The following is a 13,859-nucleotide window of genomic DNA, read 5'->3' on the forward strand; positions in this document are numbered from 1 at the left end:
AAGCTGCGATCACTTACTTGAGCGGCTGAGAAAGGTATTTTGAAGACTACCCCCTAGTTGGCTTACGGGGGACAGACAGCTTTTTAAATCCGTAGTCTCTGTCGCCGAGCGGTCCGCTCCCTCAGCAAAATGCGGTTGCGGTGCATCCTCGACGCTCAGGGAGGGAAGGAAAAAATAACGGAAATATACTCCACTTTCTCCAGCCACACAGAGTCACTTGTTAACGGAGGGGAGCGGGTTTAAAATACTCCTATTATTCTCCGTGCGTTTGTATTCCTTCCCCCCCTCAGATCAGACGCTCCAAGCCAGAATCTCCTCCGTGAAAGAAAAATAAAATACCCTATAATAATCCGTGCGCGACACCGCCGCGCGCGGATCTCCAAACGTGTATCTCTTTATTGGTGTCTCTCGTTATCTCTGCGTCCCAGGTTTGGATTCCTTTCTTACTAAATCCACCTCATACGGGCTGGGGGTGGGGAGACAGGAGTCAAATACCCCCCTTTCTCCCTCCCCTCCATTGCAGGGGGAAAAAAAGGAGCCCTGTGCTGCGTTCACTGCCGCCTCATAAACTTCGTCTTCTGACTTCTGCTCCGGAGTAAATCCTGCCACTTGGTGCATTCAAGCACGTTTAGTTTAGACTCGTACAACGAAACGGGTCGCTGCAGCTGATCTCTCATTTGATATTTATTTACCGCAATGGGAGGTTAAAAAAAAAAAAAAAAAATACTGAAAGTGGTGGAAAAAACGCGTCGGGGGAAAAAAAGTCAAGGGAACTGTGTAATGATTTAAAAAAAATTAAATGTGAATTTTCTACTTATATCAACAATGTGGTTTGCAATAATGCTGTAATATTATTGTTTATATAGAAAAGACTTGGATAAAAATAAAGAAAAATACTGGCAGTTACTGGTAATTAGAGGGAAATTGAAACTTATTTTAACAATCTCATTACAAGAGCAATATTTGAAATATCGTGTCTTAAAGTTATCAATTAATATAAGAACACCACTTTTACTCATAGCCTGTTCTTTACTGATTACTTCAATGAGACTAATAACAGCATTACATTATTAAAGTTTGTTAGAATTTGTTATTCTTTTGCCTTGGGTGAACACAGGAAAGGTGCTGTCTCTTTACTAGCGGATGACTGTAGCCTGTGTTAGTTTGTTTTCACAATGGCGGGTATGGATGAGCTCTTAGTTTATCTTTATAGAAGCCATCTGCTTCTGTCTTCATGATGGTAGTTTATCCCAGCTGTTTTGTTGCTGCGGTGTTCTGCAGAATTCTGCATCGATGCCTAATGTTGCATGCAGTGGAGTACTTGCAGACCTAAATATCATGTGTGCAACTCCATTTGAGTTTTAACTAACAGAATAAGTTTTAGCTACATGAATAAATCATCAAACTCACACAGTGCTCACAACAATGTGACACAATACACTATGTGAAGGTTAACAAAAGACAGTTAAAAATATCACATGGGTTACTTTTCAAAGCTTAACTCACTAGTAAACTAACTGCAACTTAAGAAAGGAAACTCGTCCCTACATCTAAGGGAACATATATTTAATCTATATGTTAGAGTAATACATTTTTCAAAAATTTGAGCTGTATTGCAATTGAGTTTACAGAATATAACATCCTTGTGGTGCTCAATAAGCCCTTGTCATTTTGATAAAATCTTAGTTCAACTTATTTCAATTAAATTTAAAGATTTTGCATTAAATTCTTTAAGTTGTCACATCAACATGCAAAAACAACACTGAAGAACCTTACAGCTTATAAAAGAGTTACCCTTGTGATGACAGATATGTTCAAATTAAAAAACATTCAGTTCAGGAGTCTCCTATCTTTAAAGTCCTTATTTTTAATGGTCAGATTGACCTTCACCATGACTTCACCCAATCATGGTGGCTGTTTTGTGAAACAGCAGTTCTGATTGGATAGCAGAATTTGAATTTGAAAAGAGACAGCTGGTGTCCACTATGTCCAGCAGGGAGATCAGAACCACAATGAGAGAGACACATCAATCAGGCCAGTCACCACTATCCAGCAGCAAAGCTCCTAATGCTTGACAGCAGTTAGTAGGGAAGTGTGTCATTATTGCTTTCTTTGTTATTGTTTGGTCACCAGCTGAATTCAAAGACTAAATCAGCACTGAATCAGAAAGTATCAGAAGTGACTAGATGATCCTAGCAATTACGCTGTGGCCTTAGAGAAGAAAAATAGCACGTCCCGTAGCTCAGCCACAGCTTTTCACCTGAAAAATGCTGTTAGCCGACTGCATCAAAGTACTTTCCCAAAGCTGGAAGAGCCAATATGTATGGGGAAAATGGAGGGAAATGAGATTTAATTAAGCAATCTCTGGAAGAGGATACATTTTTTTGAAGCGCAGTGCAGTGCATCACATAAAAGTCCTCCTCAGCCCCATTGGAGGGAGAGCAGCAATATATTTTTTTGTGAACTTTTCAAGGTATGCAGGCAGTAATGGATGGGAACAAGCCCTTTTAAAAAGACCCATCTCTGCTGTGTGTTGGCAGAGAGCCATCATGAGCCACGAGCAATCCTCCACTGCCCCCTTTCTGCTCTTTGTTTAAAATCCAGTGTGACATGTAGCACACAATAAAGAGGTGCAAAAGGGTGTGTGTGTGTGTGTGTGTGTGTGTGTGTGGAGGGGGGGGGGGTCTAATCAATTTACTGGTGAGTAAAAAACATGTGTTTATGTTATGTAGATTTCTCACTTGGCCTCTTATTCACACTACAGCCCCTTATTTAATCAAGTCGGTAAATCTTAGCGGCAACCCAGAGCTCTCACCACCATTCCCCTGGTGGCTTGAGCCTTAACATGGTAAATTTCACTCGGGTAGGGAAATGCGCTCAGTGGCCGAGGCTAGTGCTTTGGAAGGATAAAAAGAGCACTTACTGCCTGACATGTGCAATCCATAACAGAATAATGAGACTCCTCCACTCTCTGAGCTCTCTTCCTCTTCTATCTCTCTCTCTCTCTCTCTCTCCACTTTTTTTGTTTTCCTTTTGAGGGTGTTCATAAACGCCATGTAAATTCAGAAAGCGGAAGATGTGGCAAGTGCTCGAGGGAAAGTGTTTAATCGTTTGCGTCTTGTTATCGAATCATGTAACAGCATGTACTGTGTGAAGATGCTCCAAACAACCAGTGAACCTTGTTGAATCTACTGGCCTCCTTCTGTCAGCTTTTATGCTTGCGAGTGAAGGTGATCCCCACCACAGTATCTGCTTATCACTGCAGTCGAATGTAGAACCTTCACATAAAACTGAAAGCAGTTCAGTGGAGAGGAGTGTCTGTTTCTGTGATTGCTCAAAACTACAAACTAAAAGTGCAGAATACGATTAAATCAGATTTTAAAGGACGCCAGGACCGGAAAACATGTGTTTGATATCATAAATGTATTTTTTTTTTTTTTTACCAACTATAACTTTAATCATACTTATGCACAGTGCGATTATGTCTCTCTCTGCTGACTATGCCAACAATTTGAATTATTAATCAAACTTCTTGATCAGCAATTTTGTTGTGAATAAATTATTTAACAGATAATGCTCCTGCTTTATTTCTAAATGTATTAACTTAACAAATTATTTCAGTGTACTTTTTATATTCCTCTATGCTTTGTCAGAACTTTTCAGAAAAAAAAAAGCTTAATGAAATGCTTCCTGTTGTCAATGCAAAAAAATGAGGTTAAAAAGTAACTACTGTCCAGAGTGCAACTTGTGACTATTTTAAATCTTTGAACTTTCACATCAACAATTGAAAAACTCTACCATGACTTCTTACTGATGGTAACAGTCATTTTAGGCTATGCTTAAAAACACTGTAGTTTTCCTATTCCTGTTTCTCCAACACCATCATCTAGATCACAAAGTGAAGTTTCTTCGCATTTATGCGTGACGTAGTAGAGCGGTCCAATCACTGCCCTCGTGGTCTTCGTACTTTTCCTTGCATTCTGTGCCTCATCAAATGAGTAGTTGCTGGAGGTCGTTTGTGGCAATACGTACCCTTTGCGTACCGTTTGCCCATGGAGTATGAATTGCGCTAGTAAAAGATTTACTGTATGTTATTCTTAAATGGTTAGCTAACCAGTGTGAAAGGGTGTCTCCTTCAAAATGTCCCTCTCTCTTTAGAAAATCAGGACACACTCAGGGGCTAACCGGAGTGAAAATTGCAACACACATTAAAGGTACCAAAGGTCAGCTTGCCCTGACTCACCTGAATTCTCAGAATTAGTAATTTTTCCCCATCATGTTTTAACTCCGTGTGAAACTGTTAAAGAAAAAAAAAAAAAAAGAACATTGCTCCTTTCCTTATTGTCTCCCTGCTCCCCTTTTCGTTCATCTATGTCACCCTTAGGGGTTGAGGCACAATCACCTCCGATAGCAGCGGGCCATCGCTCACTCTGTCCCCGGAGGCGACAGCCCACTTACTGCCAGCCTGCGCTCAAATGGAGGACATTTCATCACCCAAGCGAAAACACAATTAAAAACGCGTGCGTATAGCAGTTGGCCTTCCAGAGCGACCCTTTGCCACAAGTTTAGTTACTACGAACCTGCCTCCCCCTCTCAGATATTTACTTCCCCTGTGACGGAGTGTTTGTCACATAGGTTGATAAGTGTTAGGTGTTGTTTTAGTGCATACAAGACAGTAGAAGAAAGAAAGGAAATGGACCGGTGCACTGTGCTCAACACCCTTCTCTCTGACAGACATTTGCTGCCTTGTAGCCTCAACAGTTAGCTGATAAGTGACTAAGCTCCTGGCTAAAATCTTTTTCTTCTTACTCGGAAGCCAAAATGGAGGACACTGTGCTGGGGTTTGTGGTGATGGGTGGCTTGCTTAACACGCACGAATGTGCGTGCACACACACACACGCGCACACACACACACACACGCGCAAGCACAGACACACATACTGTACACACAAACACACCCGACAGCAGGCAGGAACAGAGGTAGACTGACGGCTATTAGAGTGCAACGATGCTCACTCTTATCTCCCACCACGATAGAGATCTACAAAGAGCTTGAGAGAGATTATGAATTCATTACCTTGATACACCAGTGAGCACTGCAATAGACAGGAGTTTGAGAATGGAGATAGGAGCATGCTGGTGCATTGGGAGGAGCAGAGAGAAGAGAATCCTATGAATTACACGCTGCTGATGGAGAATAAATCTTTTAGTTCTCCCTGCATTTTTAAGAATTTTTGAGCTCTTCAGATGCCGCGCAGCATGTGGTACAGCATGTTTGTTTGATTACAGGTCAAACCTCATGTCTCGCTGAGCATCATTTCAACATCTGCTGAAATCCAAACATCTAACAACAACCCACAATTATTTCTTTTTTCTTTTTCTTTTAATAAATTCAGTGAAAAGTAGTTATGACTTACTGGAGTGGCTGCAGAGGATTGTAAAGTCAAGGTGTCTGATCCAGTCTTCTAATATAGGTTTCAGTATCTTACTGATTCAACGCAGCATAATGTAATATGGTTTATTAGGAATCAGTGCCCAGATTTCAGTGATTAATCAGAAAACCATTGTTTGATGCTGTGTGGATATAGCCTCCTATACACATTTGAGGTTTTTTTTAGGTGTCTCCTCCTGCAGTTCGAAGACTTGGTTTTGGTTAGCTGGTGTTCAGAAGACAGAAGTGGTGTTTGTTATGGTAATGCACTTGAGCCAACATAACTCTGTTGAAGGGCTTTCCTGTTACCGAATATGCTCACTTGCTCCCATCTGTATTTTCCCTTTAAACTCATGAGCATCTCTGACACCGGTTCTTGCTAAGTGTGGCTTTTTCTCTCTGAGTGTTTTCCCTCTAGCTCTATTGAACTCTGCTGACACGTGAAGGCTGGTGAAAGAATAAACCAAAGAAATTCAAGCAGTGAAAGTAAGACACAGATGAAGACATAGCCAAGGAGAGAATATTTCTGCACGTCCATGTTTAACTGGGAGTACTGTGAATCCTGTTTAACTGATTGTTACGTTTTGTTGCTGCCTGGTTCACTGGATGACCCAATTTCTAGTCTAACATTACTACAGAGAGCAGACAGTAAATTTAACAGTGCTTGTTGTAAAGTATTGTTCTCCAATGCTGAACATTACGCGTGGGTTAGATCAGCGTCATGTCATTATGTCTGGGTTTAATCTTGTTACTGACTGAAGTAACTCTATAAAGGAACAAAAGAATCATTGCATACCAGTTGCTATCTACATCTGAATTGGAAAAGAGAAAGAAAAGATACCTTCATTTTAAGAGATTTAATTATTTTGTAAAAAGTGGATGTTGTGGAAATTAATGGAAATAAAACGGTGTGGTTTTTGGTTGTATGCTTTAATGCTGCTACATTTGGTCTGTAATTTTTTTGTTTGAATATGTTAAAGAAGTCAACTTGCTTTAACAAAATGTTATTTTGAAGTACTTATCTATAAACTACTAGCATAAATAAATTGAATTCATACACTTTTCCATAAAAAACTGATTAAAAGTCAGCTAAATCTGTAATCACTGTTAAATATTGTGCAGTTTTTTATGTCCTTGGTACTTTTTGCACGCTGTGTGAGTGCATGGGTGTGTACATGCGTATGTGCATACGTGTGTGTGTGCAGACTTATTTGAGTATATAATAAGCACTTTTACTCACTCCCAAGTACCTGTAATGATATTGCACCATATCAATCTTACTTTCAGCAAAGTTTAAAACACATATTTGATTGTTGAGAGGCTGTGTGTGAACCACCCAGTGTATAATTTATGTTTAGTGTCGAGCTGTTTTTATGCAGCAGTATATCATTACTCTGCACATGTTGTACAAATGTGTAGCATGGGATGAATATGGCTTTTGTATATGCTGTGTGTGTGTGTGTGTGTGTGTGTGTGTGTTCAAACCACACGTGCCTTTCAGTGTGTGTCTTTGTATCTTTGTATACAGTATACTGTATTTGAGTGTCTTTCATGCTTTTGGGTCACTGTGCACATGGTGCTGTGTATATACGACATGAGTGTGTGTGCATTTCTTGTCAGTACGGGGAGGGGTGGGGTGGGAGGTGGGGGGGTCGGGCAGAGTGATGAGTGATGCCAGAGGTGGTTTTCTACCAACCGCTCTGCTGGCTTGCTGGCTCACTAATGGCCTCCACAGTGGGTCGGCTGACCGACTTGCTGGCTCTCAGTGGCTGCCTCTTCCTTATTTGGTAGTGAAAGGTGGGGGATGGTGTTGGCAGGGTGGTAGATGGGTTACCAGCCATACTCTGTTTACACGCAGGGTCAGGGGGTCAAAGCACCAGAGTGCCATAGAGCAAACGCAGATCACTTAAAGAGAGCCAGACAGGCGAGTCATTGTTTAACTGCTGTCAGACGGACGGATACAGTCAGATTCACCATGAAAACGTTTGATTTAGTTTGTGTGTCTGTGTATGTGAGGTTGGGGCAGGGTAACAGCACACATTTTGGTGAAGTCCCAGAAAAATGATACTACAGCAGGTAATTTCCACTTACATGCACACTCTGCTCTGTTTTCCCCCTTTTCTTGCTCTCCGGCCCTGGACAGTTGAAGGGAGTCACTACAAAGGAAATTAAAGGCAACCATCCTTATAGTTTTGCTCTTGTCCGCTTGACTGCCTGCTTGCCTGCCTGCCTGCCTGCCTGCCTGCCTGCCTGCCTGCTTGCCTGCTTGCCTGCGTTCCCTCGGCAATGTTTACGCTGTGCCCTGCCCAGGACAGAATAGATTCGCCCACACAGCACTGTGCTCTCAACCAGAACCTAAGTCAGTCTGGCAAGCCTGAGCCACAGTCCCATTCACTTTCACTTCTCTGGATTAGGCCCTATGGCCTAAGGCAACACAGCAATGACTGCATTAATAGACCTGAGATAGCATCTCTCAACACCACCCTCAAAAAATAATCCAAGGTTTTTTTTATATTAATACACATCAGCAGGTTGTTTATTTTCATTCATCAGCTTCCTGAAAGTTTAGCGACATAGTTTTGCTGGAGAAACTTTGCTGCTGAAGTTTTCAGTGTCTGTAGGTTCAGCCGAAGCACCCCGGATGGCATGAAATACTGTGTGATATTAGCTGTGAACTCAGTGTAGCAGCAGGTCAAAAACATTGTACTGCACTAAAGAAGTCCTGAAAAAAATCAAGTACAATCAAGCACAAATTAAAATCGTACATCTTGACATCGCAATCCCAGATGAAAACAACAAAAATGAGACCTCTCAATGAATCACACTGAAAAACTCTACACCAGGACCGGGGTACAAGCAAAACATTCCCAAATGCCATGAAAATAACATGCACAGACGTGACAAAATTAGTTTAATTCAAAACATGAGGTCAATCTACATTTCCTTAAATGCCACCATGAATAACCAAAGCATACTTAATTAAATGAGGCTAATTCATTGCTGTGTTTTCTTCTTTTTTCTTATATTTGTGTTGCTGCTAGTACAGTAAGTGCACACTGCTGTGATGAGGATGGTGGCAGCTCGCAGGGCACATTATCCAGCCTGTCAGACTCCCAGTGCCATGCTCAGGATAACAGTGCTCCGAGAGAACACAGTGCCTCTTGACGCCAGCTGTAAAGATTAGCAGAGCTTTGTTTAATTGTGCTGCTAACATCCTAGGAGCCACTTAAGAGCTACTGCGCGCTTCTCCTCAGAAACTGTCTTTAAAGCTCAGCCAGCAGTTGCTGCTGTCTGTTCACTCAGGTGCAAAGGCTGTAGGGATTTGTCCAAGTCAGGTATGCTCAGAGAAACTCACCTCTTCTTCCTTGTAAATGAAGGCTTCTGAATCAGCAACAAAACTGAATGGAGTCACATCAAACAAGACAAAAGCATCCTATTGGGAAAATCAATAAATAGTTTCTCTTTTAAATGCTGCAGATCCAATTAGAGGGAAATCTCAATGTCCATGATGTAATAGTAAACCAAAAGAGTGGCCACAGGCATCATTAGTGGCCCCTGGAGTCCATGTCACCCCCTGCCTTAATCAGACTGAAACATTTCGAAACAAGCCACCGTCAAACAAATGCTAGTGACATTTTGTCCAATTAGATCCTAATTTTTTCCACTTGAGATGGATATCACATTTTCGGAAAAATAAAACTTGCAAATTGCACCTGCTTGCAATCCAACACTGATGACCTTTTATCAGTGCACTTTGAAAGCATCCTGACTTAAACCTTGATGGTGAGAAGTGGTGTGCAGAACAACCTGAGGCAGCTTACCAGGAGTGCCTCTAGTTTATACAGCAGCATCAATGCATTTGTTTGGCAGTCATAAACCATTAGCATTTGTTGTATTCATTATTGTGACCTATATCATGTAGCCAAGTCGTCATCTCTTTGTATCAATAACAAAAACACAAAATTCATGTGCTTGATCTGCAGACAAATCATTAAAATCCATGGAACTGAAGTGTGTGAGACTGTCATAAGGGTAGTGTTGCTGTATTTTCTCTTTATGTGAATACTTAAGTATCTAGAGCTAAATATAATGTTATTAAAAGATGGCAGAGTAGGTTATTTTCCCAGGGATGTTTGATTTTATCTCTCATCTTGCCCTGTCCATGTGCAAAGCAAGACAAACTCTGTCCACATGATGTGTGAACACCTTGCAAAGCAGAACCATTAGTCTATGAATATGTACATGATTGTGTATGGAAATGGGTAAATCCAACTCAACATCTGTTCCTTCCTGGTGAGCATGCAGCAAAACACTTACTATTTAAAACTGAAATTTGTTGCTCCATGAATTTTACCAAGCTTTCAGATTAATTTAAATGGACCCCCCTTCATCCTGAGACAGATAACAGGAGGGTGGAACCAATCCTCCATCACCCTTTGAAAGCAGAGCAGACAACCCCCCGGACATGTAACCAGTCCTTTGCAGAACAAACACGGGATGACAGACAAGAACCTGCACAAACACTTTCGCTTCTACAGTCAGTTTAAAATCAACTATAAAGTTCAAATTTAGACTGTTGGAGAAACTCAAGCAAAAGCACATGTAGGCACAGAGAGACCAGAAGAACTCTGTTCAGAAAGGCCCCACATATCCAGCAGGTGCAAACAGATGTTACTACAACCCTAATGTGTTAATTAAGCACATTTACTGAATAGGAATTGTATCAAATAAAAGTTTAAATAATTCTTAGAATCCATCCGCTGATATTTCAATTACATACAGCCAAGCTATCACCCATCAGTCAATTGTTTGTAGTCCTCCCTCTTGGCCCTCCACGTTTCCACCTTGTGGAGCCAGTAGTGGGGGGTCCAGATGTGAAATGCTGCTTCTGCGATTTTTCCTCAGCCGCATGAAACGGGTCACTGAGGCCTAACTGTACCAAATCCAGCTGTTATCGCGGAGCTGGTAGCCTGCTTCAGCTAAGTGGTGAGAAGCAGGGGGCCTTGTGCACATGGAGAGGGGATGTCTGGGCTTGCATCTGCTCTGACATCCATTTGTTCACATTCATTCACAGTTCCTGCATGTCTGCCGCTACGCCAGCAGCAGAAATAATCAAGTGATGATATGGAAATGAGGATCATGTGCACAGTCTATGTAATGGAAGCAAAGTCAACTACAGTACATATTTCAGCTTGAAATTAAACTATCCACTGGACTGAAGCTGCAAGCAGCCCTTTGCAGAGGGTGTTTCATAACTCAGCAGGAGATTTCATTTTGACCAAGTACTGTAATATCTGGATGATTATATTAGCCCATCCATAGATGAGATGGATATGCAACACACAAATGCAAATCTGTAATGTCAGAAATGGAGGAATTGTATTCTATGAACACAACATTAAGTAAAATGTATTAAATGTGGGGGATTGTGCTCATTAAAGTAAAGCAAACACATATCAAAAGGGACTGTCATTTTCTCTGTATTCCAGAGCAGCGATGCGTATCCCTGGTCCTGGATGGCCTTAGTGCCACATGTTTTCAGTGTGCCCCTACTCCAACACACCTGGGTGTAATGATCACTGTGAAGCCCTGCAGAAGGCCTGATAACGAGCCAATCATTACTATCAGGTGCGTTGAAGTGAGGACACACTGAAACTGTGCAGGATTGCGGCCTTCCAGGACCAGAAGTGCTCATGACTGTTCTGGAGGTGTTACAAAACTCTATGTGTTTCTATGTTCATCATTAGTATTTGAATAAGTTGTGTGAGATTTCCAGCTCTGTAAGAGAAAGCATTAAAAAAGAAAGAAAGTTTTAGATTGAATATTTTAATTAGTTGCTCTAAATCTGACTTAATTTTTTTTCCTCTTTTTTCCCTGGCAACCACATTCTGTGTGTTTGTGAATTCTGCTGGAGCATTATCTGGGAACTTTCCCTAAAAATAATAATAATAATAATAATAATAATAATAATAATAATAATAATTATTATTATTATTATCTCAAGAGACTGTTGTGAAAAGATAAAGTTTAATAAATAAATCATACTATTAGAAATACAAACAAGAGTTGAGTTCAATGAAGAAATAGCTACAAATGTTATTTTAGGAAGTTTCTAATCTCCAGAGAGCTCTACACACTGCATACAGCACAAAAAATAATTAACCAATTTCAAAGAGAAGACTTGCAGACCAAAAACAGTTTAGCAGGGACTCTAAGTACCAGAATGGAGAAAATAACATGACTGAGCTTAGAAAAAGCTGTGTAACATAGGATTTTTTTTTTTCTTCATTCAAACTGACAGTTTCCAGACCTGAAAATCATCAATGCTGTGTGTTGAATAAAAAGAATTGCAGAAGTGCACAAGGAGTTCTTCAGTGCAGCCTGGTGTGACAGGTTGATGATAGCTCTCTTTCAGCTTGAGCTCAACTGTCAATATGGATGGATGGGTTTTGCACAGGGAACATAGAAACGTGTGAACGAGGATGACAGTTTACAATGTGCCATGATGTGGTTATAATCAGGAAGCACAAACAAGCATACTGGACCTGCATTAGTCAGGCTTCAATGAACTTTTACACTCTTTGTGGATGTGTTCACACACAAAAAAATGGTCACTCTGCATACTAAATATACAGACCATAGTTTTAAAATCCCCGCTGTGACTTTGGTGATAAAATATTGGATTTTTATAGCTTTTCTGTGGTTTGATTAACTGCTCACTGTGCACTGTGGGGATCTATTACTGATGACAAAATGTATTAATTAAACAAACAAGGCCTATTATATTCTCAGGTAGGAGGGAAGTTGATTTGCCAGCCTAATTTTGTGAGTCATAATTGTTAAGGCAAAATACAAGCAGGACTGTAGTGTTGGAAATCTGGAAAGCAGCGTTTGAAGGACTTGAGTGGAAAATCTCTCTTTACCTTGGGATTATGTTGCACTATGACTATGAGAGATTTTTAAGGTGAAAAACAAAAAACAAAAAAAACAAAGGTGGGGGAGAAAAAAGTAAAGAACAAAATTACAGAGAACTTGACCGGGCACAAAAATTCAGGAAAATTTGTGGATTAAGCAAGCATGAATTTTGCCCCTCATTGTAAAAATCAATCATTATGCAGCCCTGCAAGGTCTCTTCCAAAGAAGAGAACCACTTTCCTAAAATGGTGGTGCACTGTGGAAAAAAAAATTAGGGGCCCACTTACCGCTGGGTTGTTTTCAAAACCTCTTTAGCCTCATATCTTCAGCTGCTCCAGTGGGTTCGTATTTTTCTTCTTCTTCTTCTTGTTACACACTCACTTGTACCTTTAAAGTAGATAGAAAAAGGGAGAGAGGGAGGAAAAGAGGGGAAAAATGAAAGAGAAACATTAATGAAAGGGACTACTAAATGAACTGCCTCCTCAAGTGGTAGGTGGGGGAATTCGACAAATGCTGAAATGAGTTTCTCTCTCTCCGCTCCTTGCCCTTTGTGACCACGGGACGACAGTTCTCGGGTGAGGGGGAGGCTCGCTGCTGATTGCCTGAGAGCTGTGGAGTGTGAATCTGCATGAAATCCCTCCTGGCTTTTTTTTCCCCTTCTTCTTCTTTTTTTTTTTTTTTTTTTAAATCATTTTCTCCTTCACATCTCTAATGAGCCTGGCCCGAATCAGTGGGCACAAGTGTGTGTGTGTGTGTGTGTGTGTGTGTGTGTGTGTGTGTGTGTGTGTGTGTGTGTGTGTGTAGCTGATTAATGTTTTGATATTCACTCATGTGCAATATGCATTGATGGATATGTTTCTTCTTTCTTTGGAAATCTGTGCTTGCAGAGGAATTTTGTAATTTGTGCGAATGTACCTTATGAATTATATATTTATGACAATGCTTGTGGATTTTAACAACTTCGGTGTGGTGTGCTGACCCCATTTTTGTGTACGTCTGTGTGTTTGAACATGTAATTCTGCAAACACTGATGTGAGTTCCTATACTTCTGTAGGCCACGGCTAATGCACCACAGTCTCACTCAATATCCAGTCAATACTCTCAGTCAGGTATGCGGCTGTGGGTGGCAATGCACCCACCCTAAGGAGCTTCTAGTGAGCAGTGAAGGAAGGTTATCTCAAGTGAAAGGTCAAAAGAGCTCATCATTACCCTGTGCCCAGAGTCTTGTGCAAGATAACTATGCGAATATCATTGCTGGAATGCATGACAGTGAGGTGATCGATATGACATAGACACCCGGGGTCCTGTGGGAGAGTTTCTCCCAAATGTGCTCTCAAACGGCATTAAGGTTGGTTGCTTATTCAAAGATCACAATGCATTACTGGGCAAATGGGAATTTATGCAATTTCTTATTAAACTAGTGGCCAAAAAATACTATTATTGTGATGTTTTGCCTCATTATTTGGTGTGTAAACCATGAAAAAATTCAATACCAATGTGTGCCTCCCAAAAA

At 40.8% G+C, this 13,859-nt stretch overlaps 1 protein-coding gene across 1 annotated transcript in view; it reads right to left on the reverse strand.

Annotated features, from left to right (window-relative positions):
- Positions 1–13,859, reverse strand: part of ptprsa (protein tyrosine phosphatase receptor type Sa) — a 225,866-nt gene that overhangs the window by 168,802 nt on the left and 43,205 nt on the right. The window contains exon 2 of the mRNA XM_030082488.1: positions 12,634–12,733. The gene's annotated coding sequence lies outside the window, so the exon portion shown is untranslated. The remainder of the gene's footprint in view (positions 1–12,633; positions 12,734–13,859) is intronic.

The sequence above is a fragment of the Salarias fasciatus genome, chromosome 23, assembly GCF_902148845.1.
Source record: "Salarias fasciatus chromosome 23, fSalaFa1.1, whole genome shotgun sequence".
NCBI lineage: Eukaryota > Metazoa > Chordata > Actinopteri > Blenniiformes > Blenniidae > Salarias > Salarias fasciatus.